At 47.6% G+C, this 14659-nt stretch overlaps 1 protein-coding gene across 1 annotated transcript in view; it reads right to left on the bottom strand.

Moving 5' to 3' along the window:
- clpb (caseinolytic mitochondrial matrix peptidase chaperone subunit B) overlaps positions 1–14659 on the bottom strand; it is a 94826-nt gene that overhangs the window by 60961 nt on the left and 19206 nt on the right. The window lies entirely within an intron of this gene.

Raw genomic sequence — 14659 nt, forward strand, 5'->3', positions numbered from 1 at the left:
GACCGACCCGGCAGTCAACAACGCGTCAAAAGACACACTACTCCCATGGCAACGGCGTTCACTGTGACCCCAGCGACATTCCAGGTACCGTCACTCAGTCTACACCCTCCGCCACCCTATTGACGCACTAGACCCCCCATCCCACAACCCACCAGACCACCCGTCCCACCCCCACCACACTAGACCCCCCGTCCCACCCCCACCACACCATGAACAAGGGCTGTGACACAGACACACTACAGACAGCCAACATCTGGCCCGTGTTATTTTGTGGTGTACTACATACTGAGGTTCTCTCACAGCTAGCCTGGTCCCAGATCAGTTTTGCTTTACAGCATGACAATAGTAGTCAGAGGAGTTAGCTACTGCAGATATAGATCTGGGGACAGGCTAACCCGATAGCTTCTTCACATAGAGATCTGGGGACAGGCTAATCTGATAGATTCTTCACATAGAGATCTGGGACCAGGCTAACCTGATAGCTTCTTCACATAGAGATCTGGGGACAGGCTAACCTGATAGCTTCTTCACATAGAGATCTGGGGACAGGCTAACCTGATAGCTTCTTCACATAGAGATCTGGGGACAGGCTAACCTGATAGCTTCTTCACATAGAGATCTGGGGCCAGGCTAACCTGATAGCTTCTTCACATAGAGATCTGGGACCAGGCTAACCTGATAGCTTCTTCACATAGAGATCTGGGACCAGGCTAACCTGATAGATTCTTCAGAGGATGATGATATGGTTGTGTTTGTTATGGTTGCCAGCACCGAGGACTTGTCTCAGTGAGTCTTTATGGTAAAATGGTATCCTGTGTTGTGTGTCTTCAGAGATAGGGAGACAGAAGTTTGTGGTGATGATACTCAGAACCTATGAGATCCCTGTCCACTAGCCCTGTGGGAGAGGTGGAGGCTTCTGTTTTGTGCCGGACCGTGTGACAGGACAACACTGCTGGTAAGGAGGGGTTATCTTCTTTTGTTACTGTATCAGTTCAGCTGTGGGAGGGCAGTGACCCAAAGAGGGCTCTCTCTCGCCCCGGCAAGCACTTCTACAAACACATATCCTCAGACGCAAATACACGCACGCACGCACACACACACACACACCGGTAGGCAGGGGTATGTGGAGAAGAGGGTTCGGCTAAAAAGGGTTGGTAATGGTATCGAAAAGGTAAACATGGACAGAGAGAAAGGAACAATAGAGAGAGGAGGAGGAGGAGAGGAAGAGGATCTGATTATACAGCAGGTTGTGATACTCATCAGGTCATGGAACCAGTTTCTGGTTTTGAGTAATAAGTGCTGGTAAACTGACTAACTTGATGCAACACCAAATCATGGCCAACCTATGACCTCACGGAGCCTGTGTGAATATATTAGCCCTAGTGAGAGCGAATTAGCCCTAGTGAGAGCGAATTAGCCCGAGTGAGAGCCTATTAGCCCGAGTGAGAGCCTATTAGCCCGAGTGAGAGCCTATTAGCCCGAGTGAGAGCCTATTAGCCCGAGTGAGAGCCTATTAGCCCGATTGAGAGCCTATTAGCCAGAGTGAGTGTATTAGCCAGAGTGAGAGTGTATTAGCCCGAGTGAGAGTGTATTAGCCCGAGTGAGAGTGTATTAGCCCGAGTGAGAGTGTGTGAGAGCAAATTACCCCTAATGTGAGCGTATTAGAACTAGTGAGAGTGTATTATCCCTTGTGAGTGTTTGAGAGAATGCATTAGTGAGAGCGCATTAGCCCTAGTGAGAGCGCATTAGCCCTAGTGAGAGCGCATTAGCACTAGTGAGAGCGCATTAGCACTAGTGAGAGCGCATTAGCACTAGTGAGAGCGCATTAGCCCTTGCGAGAGCGCATTAGCACTAGTGAGAGCGCATTAGCCCTTGCGAGAGCGCATTAGCCCTAGTGGGAGCGCAATAGCCCTAGTGGGAGTGCAATAGCCCTAGTGGGAGCCTATTAGCCCTAGTGAGAGCCGATTAGACCTAGTGAGACCGTATTAGCACTAGTGAGAGTGTTTGAGAGAGTGTATTAGTCCTAGTGAGAGCGTATTAGCACTAGTGAGAGTGTTTAAGAGCGTGTATTAGCCCTAGTGAGAGCTTATTAGCCCTAGTGAGAGCGTATTAGCCCTAGTGAGAGCGTATTAGCCCTAGTGAGAGCGTATTAGCCCTAGTGAGAGCGTATTAGCCCCGGTGAGAGTGTATGAGAGTGTATTAGCCCCGGTGAGAGCGTATTAGCCCCAGTGAGAGCGTATTAGCACTAGTGAGAGCGTATTAGCACTAGTGAGAGCGTATTAGCACTAGTGAGAGCGTATTAGCACTAGTGAGAGCGTATTAGCACTAGTGAGAGCGTATTAGCACTAGTGAGTGTTTGAGAGAGTGTATTAGCCCTCGTGAGAGTGTTTGAGAGTGTATTAGCCCTAGTGAGAGTATTAGCCCTTGTTAAAGCGTATTAGCCCTTGTTAAAGCGTATTAGCCCTTGTTAAAGCGTATTAGCCCTTGTTAAAGCGTATTAGCCCTCGTGATTGTGTTTGAGAGTGTATTAGCCCTAGTGAAAGTGTATTAGCCCAAGTGAGAGCGCATTATCCCTAGTGAGAGCGCATTAACCCTAGCGAGAGTGTTTGAGTGAGTGTATTAGCCCTAGCGAGAGTGATTAAAAGCGTATTAGCCCTAGTGAGAGTGATTAAAAGCGTATTAGCGCAAGTGAGAGCGTATTAGCCCTAGTGAGAGCGTATTAGCCCTAGTGAGAGCGTATTAGCCCTAGTGAGAGTGATTAAAAGCGTATTAGCGCAAGTGAGAGCGTATTAGCCCTCGTGAGAGCGTATTAGCCCTCGTGAGAGCGTATTAGCCCTCGTGAGAGCGTATTAGCCCTCGTGAGAGCGTATTAGCCCAAGTGAGAGCGTATTAGCCCTAGTGAGAGGTGGGAGGATCAGGGATTCTAGGGTCTCTGCCCATAGCCTGCTCGGTCAGTACTCTCCCTCTCTATCCCTCTCCAGGCCTCTATCCCTCTCCAGGCCTCTCTCTATCCCGCTCTCTAGGCCTCACTCTCTCCAGGCAACTCTATCCATCTCTCCAGGCAACTCTATCCCCCTCTCCAGGCAACTCTATCCCCCTCTCCAGGCAACTCTATCCCCCTCTCCAGGCAACTCTATCCCCCTCTCCAGGCAACTCTATCCCCCTCTCCAGGCAACTCTATCCCCCTCTCCAGGCAACTCTATCCCCCTCTCCAGGCAACTCTATCCCCCTCTCCAGGCAACTCTATCCCCCTCTCCAGGCAACTCTATCCCCCTCTCCAGGCAACTCTATCCCCCTCTCCAGGCAACTCTATCCCCCTCTCCAGGCAACTCTATCCCCCTCTCCAGGCAACTCTATCCCCCTCTCCAGGCAACTCTATCCCCCTCTCCAGGCAACTCTATCCCCTCTCCAGGCAACTCTATCCCCCTCTCCAGGCAACTCTATCCCCCTCTCCAGGCAACTCTATCCCCCTCTCCAGGCAACTCTATCCCTCTCTCCCTAGGCCTCTCCAGGCAACTCTATCCCTCTCTCCAGGCAACTCTATCCCTCTCTCCAGGCAACTCTATCCCTCTCTCCAGGCAACTCTATCCCTCTCTCCCTAGGCCTCTCTCTATCCCTCTCCCTAGGCCTCTCTCTATCCCTCTCACTAGGCCTCTCCATCCCTCTCCCTAGGCCTCTCCATCCCTCTCCCTAGGCCTCTCCATCCCTCTCACTAGGCCTCTCCATCCCTCTCACTAGGCCTCTCCATCCCTCTCCCTCTCACTACGCCTCTCTATCCCTCTCCCTCTCACTACGCCTCTCCATCCCTCTCCCTAGGCCGCTCCATCCCTATCTCTCCAGGCCTCTCCATCCCTATCTCTCCAGGCCTCTCCATCCCTATCTCACCAGGCCTCTCCATCCCTATCTCACCAGGCCTCTCCATCCCTATCTCACCAGGCCTCTCCATCCCTATCTCACCAGGCCTCTCCATCCCTATCTCACCAGGCCTCTCCATCCCTATCTCACCAGGCCTCTCCATCCCTATCTCACCAGGCCTCTCCATCCCTATCTCACCAGGCCTCTCCATCCCTATCTCACCAGGCCTCTCCATCCCTATCTCACCAGGCCTCTCCATCCCTATCTCACCAGGCCTCTCCATCCCTATCTCACCAGGCCTCTCCATCCCTATCTCACCAGGCCTCTCCATCCCCATCTCTCCAGGCCTCTCCATCCCCATCTCTCCAGGCCTCTCCATCCCCATCACTCCAGGCCTCTCCATCCCCATCTCTCCAGGCCTCTCCATCCCCATCTCTCCAGGCCTCTCCATCCCCAACTCTCCAGGCCTCTCCATCCCCATCTCTCCAGGCCTCTCCATCCCTATCTCTCCAGGCCTCTCCATCCCTATCTCTCCAGGCCTCTCCATCCCTATCTCTCCAGGCCTCTCCATCCCTATCTCTCCAGGCCTCTCCATTCCTCTCTCCAAGCTTCTCCCTCCATCCTCCTGAGAAGGAGAGGAAAACTTGTATTCACATGTTTCCCAACGAGTCTCTCTGTCGGAACGGTCAACAGGCGTTCCACTCGGGCGAGTGCTCATTGTGCACGTGAATGGAGGGAGGAAGGGATAGGGGGATGGAAAGAGAGAGAGATATGGAGAGGGAGATTGTGTTTTAAGAGTGCAAACAGGGGGGTACCCTGCCCATTCCTTCTTTCAGCCACATCAAAGCTACTCAAATACACCTACCCTCAAACCCCCCCACCACCTCACACCACCTCAAACCCCTCACACACACTCAACCCCTTTAATATTTGTGTCATTCTCAAAACTTTGGGCCACGACTGTACATGAAATGACCAAATTGTATGTGGACACCTGCTCGTAGAACAACTTGTTCCAACATCTAGTGGATTTTGGAACATTGCTGCGGGGATTTGCTTCCATTCAGCCACAAGAGCATTAGTGAGGTTGGGCACTGATGTTGGGCAATTAGGCCTGGCTCGCAGTCAGCGTTCCAATTCATCCCAAAGGTGTTAGATGGGGTTGAGGTCAGGGCTCTGTACAGGCCAGTCAAGTTCTTCCACACCGATTAACAAACCATTTCTGTACGGACATTGCTTTGTGCACGGGAGAATTGTCATTATGAAACAGGAAAGTTCTGTCCCAAAACTGTTGCCACAAATCATCTAGAATGTCATCGTATGCTGTAGCATCAAAACCATGAAAAACACTAGTTTGCACTATGCATTCGGGCAGCGTTCTCCTGGCATCCGCCAAACCCAGATTCATCCACTGGACGGCCAGATAGTGAAGCGCGATTCATCCAGAGAACGTGTGTCGGTGAGTCCAATGGCGGCGATCTTTACACCACTCCAGCCGACGCTTGGCATCGCACATGGTGATCTTAGGCTTGTGTGCGGCAACTCAGCCATGGAAACCCATTTCATGAAGCTCCCGGCGAACAGTTATTGTGCTATTCAATCAATCCTTATCCCAGTCCGCTGTTCCCACATGCTTCAAGAGGGCCACCATTGTTCCTGTTCCCAAGAAAGCGAAGGTAACTGAACTAAATGACTAGCACTCACTTCCGTCATCATGAAGTGCTTTGAGAGACTAGTCAAGGATCAGGAGGCTGAAGACATTCGGCTTGTCACCAAAAACCCTCAAACGTTTACAGGTGCACAATCGAGAGCATCCTGTCGGGCTGTATCACCGCCTGGTACAGCAGCTGCTCCGCCCACAACCGTAAGGCTCTCCAGAGGGTAGTGAGGTCTGCACAACGCATCACCGGGGGCAAACTACCTGCCCTCCAGGACACCTACACCACCCGATGTCACAGGAAGGCCATAAAGATCATCAAGGACAACAACCACCCGAGCCACTGCCTGTTCACCCCGCTATCATCCAGAAGGCGAGGTCAGTACAGGTGCATCAAAGCAGGGACCGAGAGACTGAAAAACAGCTTCTATCTCAAGGCCATCAGACTGTAAAACAGCCATCACTAACATTGAGTGGCTGCTGCCAACATACTGACTCAACTCCAGCCACTTTAATAATAGAAAAATTGATGTAAAAATTTAGCACTAGCCACTTTAAACAATGCCACTTAATATAATGTTTACATACCCTACATTACTCATCTCATATGTATATACTGTACTCTATACCATCCACTGCATCTTGCCATCTTTATGTAATACATGTATCACTAGCCACTTTAAACTATGCCACTTTTATGTTTACATACCCTACATTACTCACATGTATATACTGTACTCTATATAATCTACTGCATCTTGCCTATGCCGCTCTGTACCATCACTCATTCATATATCTTTATGTACATATTCTTTATCCCTTTACACTTGTGTGTATAAGGTAGTAGTTGTGGAATTGTTAGGTTAGATTACTCGTTGGTTATTACTGCGTTGTTGGAACTAGAAGCACAAGCATTTCGCTACACTCGCATTAACATTTGCTAACCATGTATGTGACAACAGGTTAGTGCTAAAACAGGTACGTGTCAAAATGGGGGATATCCTCCTTTAAGTGGCGGGGTTGCTCTTTTCTGAAACAAACTCCAGATTGTGGCTTTAAGTCAATTAAATGGGCTATATACACCCATATTTCCAAAATAATGTTTTAATCTATACAATAGTGGTCCTAGTAAATACAATAATTAAAGTTACCAGCACAGCACTTCCATTGACTACACATACACTGAGCATAACAAATATTAGAAACATCTTCCTAATATTGAGTTGCAGCCCCCCCTTTTGCCCTCAGAACAGCCTCAATTTGTCAGGGCATGGACTCTATTAAGGTGTTGAAAGCGTTCCACAGGGATGCTGGCCCATGTTGACACCAATGCTTCCCACAGTTGTGTCAAGTTGTCTGGATGTCCTTTGAGGGATGGAACAATTTTCATACAGACGGGAAACTGTTGAGTGTGAAAAACCCAGCAGCGTTGCAGTTCTTGATACAAACCGGTGCGCCTGGCACCTACTACCATTCAAAAAGGCACTTACATCTTTTGTCTTGCCCATTCACCCTCTGAATGACACACATACACAATCCTTCTTTAACCTGTCTCCTTCCCTTCATTTACACTGATTGAAGAGGATTTAACAAGTGTCATCAATAAGGGATCATAGCCTCCACCTGGATTCACCTGGTCAGTCTGTCATGGAAAGAGCTGGTGTTCTTAATGTTTTGTATACTCAGGGTGCATTAGAAAGAGCTTATTATCAATACCGAAACGGACCTAAAAATGATGCGGTAATGCAAAATGTGTGTTTTGGTAATGAGAGGCCCTCAATCTGCAAGCAATAGGAGACAGCCTTTATGATTCAGCAAACATTTGACCACGTCACTAAAGCCCATTCATGCCTCCATGTTGGTAAGGTAATGCTTCACTAAGTTTTTCCCAATTTGAGCTTTCATTTCGGCAATGAGGTCATGTGTCGTAAGGGGGGTTAAGATGCTCATTCTGAAGGCATACAAGTGAATACATTAACTTGTGCTCATCTAAGGACCACCTCCTCTCAATGATGCATCGTGGGTAAATAAGACTTTATAAAAACTTTTTACAGCAACTTGAATGTGTTCCAGTAATGAGAAACATTTTTTTTTTTTACATAATACATTATAGTTTAACTTCAAACTAGTATACCATTTTTACGATTTATGGACAAACAGCAATATATTTTGTGTATTAATCAAATAAGTCTAAAAGTAAATGAGAATTTGCTGTGAAAATGTACCAAAATGCAGGTGGAAATGTACAATTGATTTGAAATAAGACACCGTGCCATAAATTTGGCATCTTCGTCTTTAGAATGATAGTTGATTGTTGCCGATGCATCATGTTTTTTTTCTAACTCAATTTGCTACTGCCATGGTTACACCTGGTTTCATGAAAATCACTCTTATTTCATTTGTATTTAATTTCGTCATAAACAAAATGTCTTCTGCAATACATTGATATGTTGAGTCAGTCCATGTGATGACACAGCAGTGGTAGGCCTGATCACCGACAACGACGAGACAGCCTTTAGGGAGGTCAGAGACCTGGCCGGGTGGTGCCAGAATAACAACCTACCCCTCAACGTATCCAAGACTTGGTAACGTTGAGATGATTGTGGACTACAGGAAAAGGAGGACCGAGTCCACCCCCATTCTCATCGACGGGGTTGCAGTGGAGCAGGTTGAGAGCTTCAAGTTCCTTGGTGTCCACATCAACAACAAACTAACATGGTCCAAACACACCAAGACAGTCGGGAAGAGGGCACGACAAAACCTATTCCCCCTCAGGAGACTGAAAAGATTTGGCATGGGTCCTCAGATCCTCAAAAGGTTCTACAGCTGTACCATCGGGAGCATCATGATTGGTGCTGTAGATCTCTGCAGTTCATCTAGAGTGATCATGGGCCTCTTGGCTGCATCTCTGATCAGTCTTCTCCTTGTATGAGCTGAAAGTTTAGAGGGACGGCCAGGTCTTGGTAGATTTGCAGTGGTCTGATACTCCTTCCATTTCAATATTATCGCTTGCACAGTGCTCCTTGGGATGTTTCATATCCGTCATATATCAGTGTGGATGACTGATCACCACCTCAAGCTGAACCTCGGCAAGACGGAGCTGCTCTTCCTCCCGGGGAAGGACTGCCTGTTCCATGATCTCGCCATCACGGTTGACAACTCCATTGTGTCCTCCTCCCAGAGCACTAAGAACCTTGGCGTGATTCTGGACAACACCCTGTCGTTCTCAACTAACATCAAGGCGGTGGCCCGTTCCTGTAGGTTCATGCTCTACAACATCCGCAGAGTACGACCCTGCCTCACACAGGAAGCGGCGCAGGTCCTAATCCAGGCACTTGTCATCTCCCGTCTGGATTACTGCAACTCGCTGTTGGCTGGGCTCCCTGCCTGTGCCATTAAACCCCTACAACTCATCCAGAACGCCGCAGCCCGTCTGGTGTTCAACCTTCCCAAGTTCTCTCACGTCACCCCGCTCCTCCGCTCTCTCCACTGGCTTCCAGTTGAAGCTCGCCTCCGCTACAAGACCATGGTGCTTGCCTACGGAGCTGTGAGGGGGAACGGCACCTCAGTACCTCCAGGCTCTGATCAGGCCCTACACCCAAACAAGGGCACTGCGTTCATCCACCTCTGGCCTGCTCGCCTCCCTACCACTGAGGAAGTACAGTTCCCGCTCAGCCCAGTCAAAACTGTTCGCTGCTCTGGCCCCCTGGAACAAACTCCCTCACGACCCCCGGAGTCAATCACCATGGTGGAACAAACTCTTTAAGGAATACCTAGGATAGGATAAAGTAATCCTTCTCACCCCCCCCCCCCCCCCCCCCTTAAAAGATTTAGATGCACTATTGTAAAGTGGCTGTTCCACTGGATGTCATAAGGTGAATGCACCAATTTGTAAGTCGCTCTGGATAAGAGTGTCTGCTAAATGACTTAAATGTAAAAATGTAAATGTTTAAAGCTTGGGAAATCTTTTTGTATCCAAATCCGGCTTTAAACTTCTTCACAACAGTATCTCGGACCTGCCTGGTGTGTTCCTTGTTCTTCATGATGCTCTCTGCGCTTTTAACGGACCTCTGAGACTATCACAGTGCAGGTGCATTTATACGGAGACTTGATTACACACAGGTGGATTGTATTTATCATCATTAGTCATTTAGGTCAACATTGGATCATTCAGAGATCCTCACTGAACTTCTGGAGAGAGTTTGCTGCACTGAAAGTAAAGGGGCTGAATAATTTTGCACGCCCAATGTTTCAGTTTTTGATTTGTTAAAAAGGTTTGAAATGTCCAATAAATGTCATTCCACTTCATGATTGTGTCCCACTTGTTGTTGATTCTTCACAAAAAAAGACAGTTTTATATCTTTATGTTTGAAGCCTGAAATGTGGCAAAAGGTCGCAAAATTCAAGGGGGCCGAATACTTTCGCAAGGCACTGTACATACTACCTCAAATTGGGCCGACCAACCAGTGCTCCCGCACAGTGGCTAGCTGGGCTATCTGCATTGTGTCCCACTCACCAACCCCTCTTTTAGGCTACTGCTACTCTCTGTTCATCATATATGCATAGTCACTTTAACCATATCTACATGTACATACTACCTCAATCAGCCCGACTAACCCGTGTCTGTATGTAGCCTCGCTACTTTATAGCCTCGCTACTTTATAGCCTCGTTACTGTTGTTTTTATTTCTTTACCAACCTATTGTTCACCTATTACCATTTTTGCACTATTGGTTAGAGCCTGTAAGGAAGCATTTCCCTGTAAGTTTGTATTTGGCGCACGTGACAAATAAACTTTGATTTGATTAGATCCCATCTCAAATAATGTTTCTATTCTCCAGCCTACCAGCAGCAAACAAAGTGTCAGGGTGGTCATCAACAGTAGCATTCCGTATCAAATAACTGGGGCTTTCAGCTTCAGTTGTGTTGCCTGTAGGCTATTAAATGCTAATTTCATGTTTTCCCTGTCATCATTTTAATACATTTGTTCATTGTTACAGGTGGAGTTTCAGTTCCTAAGAACTGGGTTACACCTTGCCTGAACAGATCCTGGGAAATGCCTCTCTACGCAAGCTTCAAACACACAAGCTTCAAACACGCTACCCAATAAACAAATGATTGGTCCCACAGTCACCACCTGTTTGCAAATGAAGGCTACCCAGCAATGGGTTTCAGCACATTGGTTCCCTTACTGCTAAACGCAGGGTTCATCTGGCACCTGCGCATTCTTGGGTCGCACCCAGTTTTCATAACACTTTTACTACGGTTGTTGCAACAGTGCCTTAGCTCAAGATCTCATTATGTGTTAGACAGTTGGCCCTCGAGGACGGGTTTTTACTACGGATGCTTCCCACCCGTGTATTTTGGGGGGATTTTCAGCCTCAGTAGTCTGCAGTTCATTGGTTTACAATACTGATAATTGGTAGGCAGTTAAGAGCTTTGCGCCAGTAACCGAAAGATCGCTGGCTCGAATCTCCGAGCTGACTAGGTGTAAAATCTGTTGATGTGGTCTCGAGCAAGGCACTTAACCCCAATAGGCCTTTTCACCCTGACCACTATAATACGAAGCTCCCAGCCAGGGCAGTTCCCCTCCTCATTGACACATTTGTATGGTTGTCTTTACTGGTTTAAACATGGTTTCCTTCTAAAGGTGTGATCACAACGTCATTCACTTGTACTCCTTCATGTGATTCAGGCCTTTTCACCCTGACCACTATAATAGCCTCACTCTTCAGCATTCTAAAAATCGGGCTCCTGGTGTACTATCACAAACAGCTCGCTCTTACACTCAAATCATTTCTCGTTCCGCTAATACATGGTCACGCTCTAACCCACCCTGTTCCTCGTCATTCTCCCTTCCTCCCTCGTGTGTTTCACTTCTCTCCTTTCTCAGGTAATAAAGATGTCGTTTCTCCACAACGCTATGTGTTTTCTGTCCCTATCGCTTCGTATTACTGCATGTATGACTAGGTTTGAAGCAGGGAAAATGTCCCATATCATACGAATAGCATTGTAGCACGCGTGGTTGAGTTCTACGTACAAACATACGCAGCATTTCATCTAAACACGTCAGTATTGCTTAATTGAAAAAAAAACTGTCACATATAACTACACTCATACTTATAGTGGTGACTGGCATTCATCATGAAAACCCGATTTATGGTCTATCCTTGGCCTGTATGGTCCGTACAGCATTTACTGCGAAGTCGGGGCATTCATACATCCTGCGCTTCGCGGAGCAGAGCTGTTGTGAAGGAAGTCGTCAAGGAAGTGAGTTGTCAATGTGGAGCGATACGGAGCCCTCTGTAACGTTATAACATTTGGGATGTGCACGCCGATGCGATACGGAGCCCTCTGTAACGTTACAACATTTGGGATGTGCACGCCGATGCGATACGGAGCCCTCTGTAACGTTATAACATTTGGGATGTGCACGCCGATGCGATACGGAGCCCTCTGTAACGTTACAACATTTGGGATGTGCACGCCGATGCGATACGGAGCCCTCTGTAACGTTATAACATTTGGGATGTGCACGCCGATGCGATACGGAGCCCTCCGTAACGTTATAACATTTGGGATGTGCACGCCGATGCGATACGGAGCCCTCTGTAACGTTACAACATTTGGGATGTGTTACAACATTTGGGACGCCGATGCGATACGGAGCCCTCTGTAACGTTACAACATTTGGGATGTGCACGCGATGCGATACGGAGCGACATTATAACGGAGCCCTACGGATAACGTTATAACATTTGGGATGTGCACGCCGATGCGATACGGAGCCCTCTGTAACGTTACAACATTTGGGATGTGCACGCCGATGCGATACGGAGCCCTCTGTAACGTTACAACATTTGGGATGTGCACGCCGATGCGATACGGAGCCCTCTGTAACGTTATATCATTTGGGATGTGCACGCCGATGCGATACGGAGCCCTCTGTAACGTTATAACATTTGGGATGCGCACGCCGATGCGATACGGAGCCCTCTGTAACGTTACAACATTTGGGATGTGCACGCCGATGCGATACGGAGCCCTCTGTAACGTTACAACATTTGGGATGTGCACGCCGATGCGATACGGAGCCCTCTGTAACGTTATAACATTTGGGATGTGCACGCCGATGCGATACGGAGCCCTCTGTAACGTTACAACATTTGGGATGCGCACGCCGATGCGATACGGAGCCCTCTGTAACGTTATAACATTTGGGATGCGCACGCCGATGCGATACGGAGCCTCCGAACCACACCACAAGCTAGCGGTTCATGTTAACATATGGCATTCCGGCACGCGTGGTTGGGTAGACGTATATCCAGTTGTGTCATTTCAACCCTACACATAACAATGTTTGAATCCTGCGCTCAGCACCTTGCATTGATAAACATTCCATACAACACTTTCCATTACAGCATAACTGCACTTGTGTTCTCTTCTTCGCATCTCTTAACATTTAATGATCAATGTTTTCGATCTTTAGATCCAACCGCTGCTCTGCTGTGTCCCTTCTCCCTCTTGAGTATTTATTTTTTTGGGGGGGGGGATTTGATGCCAACTACCCAGCAAGGGGCTACCCATCATCAACATTGGGCTCAAATGAGCATTCTGTCTCTGTTGTTCATTCAGGTAAGCCTGTACTCAATTGAAATGTATTTCACGAAATGTTCAAATCAGGAAGGTCGGTCTTTTTGAATGCTTGTTTAACTTCATCAATCCACTCTGTTTACGATACGGGCATAGAGGGGAATGAAAACAAGCGTATCATCATTATCATCAGCGTAGCGTCATGTTCTTTTCCCTCTTCCTGTTACATGTTGACCAGACCAGACACGTCACGTGAGCATTGCAAAATACATTTAGAAATCCATGTTGTTCAATTATTGCACCCACACTGCTCGCCAGTGTCTGCGTTGCCAAGGGCTACAACAGAAGTCATTCCTATTTCTGACGCAGATCGCGCTGCAAGTCCTGCCTCATTGGTTTATAGAAGCAGGTGCCCACGTGCCATCTCCTCATTGGTTATACCCACATGGATGATTGAAAACTAACTGTTTTGCCGGTCGTCGTGGTAATAGTATGAAAGTTTAGATGCCAATCACCACATAAGTTCAAATATGAAAAAGCCTGGAAGGAGAGATGACTAGAAATGATTCGGTTGACCATTTTATGTGCGGATTAATTGTCGGAGTAGAGGACCTTGTGCATTTCAGGTCAAATAACTCAATATTTATATCCCAGGACAAATTAACTAGCAACAACAAGCTATCTAAATAGGACAAATTAGCTAGCAACAGAAACCTAGCTAAATAGGACAAGTTAGTTAGCATGTGCAAGCTAACTAGCTAACTAGCCATACATGTTTAATGCTTTTGGACCTGCCCCCAAATGAATGTAATTGGTGGGGGGGTGTGCACGATGGTGCACGTGCACGGCCAGTTTGGGTTCCGTGTCAGCCATGGGCAGAATGTCATTCACCTATTGACCTTTAGCCTATAAGCACGACACAATAATTCACATTCTGCACACTTGCTGTTTTAACCTATGGGCTCACTGTTGCAATTATCACTTCCCCCCTCTCAACCAAATGGGTGTAAACCCATATTTACATTCTAGTCATTTAGCAGACGCTCTTGTCCATACATATTTCGTGCTGGTCCCCTGTGGGAATCGAACCATCAAGCTAGCACCATGCTAGCTATACTACCCTTAAGGCTCCGGAGAGCATTCCTCTGAGACGAGGCCATACGCCCAACTATTTGATAAAACTTCATATTGCATCGTCTCCGTTGCTCATTCAGTTAAGCGTGTACTCGAATGAACTATAGTTCAGAAAAATGCTGCAGTGAGTGTGTCCGTCTTCATTCTGTAGTGTGTATTATGACCGTGTGTGTGTGTGTGTGTGTGTGTGTGTGTGTGTGTGTGTGTGTGTGTGTGTGTGTGTGTGTGTGTGTGTGTGTGTGTGTGTGTGTGTGTGTGTGTGTGTGTGTGAGAGAGAGAGAGTGATGTCTCTGTGTGTTTTCTCTGTCTTCCCTGCAGCATTGAGAGCTCACTGGGGGGTTTAGAGAACAGAATGAAACACACACACGAGTGTCACCACCACTGAGTTATAACACTCATAACACACAGTGTAACACACACG

The sequence above is a fragment of the Oncorhynchus gorbuscha genome, linkage group LG19 (genome assembly GCF_021184085.1).
Source record: "Oncorhynchus gorbuscha isolate QuinsamMale2020 ecotype Even-year linkage group LG19, OgorEven_v1.0, whole genome shotgun sequence".
NCBI lineage: Eukaryota > Metazoa > Chordata > Actinopteri > Salmoniformes > Salmonidae > Oncorhynchus > Oncorhynchus gorbuscha.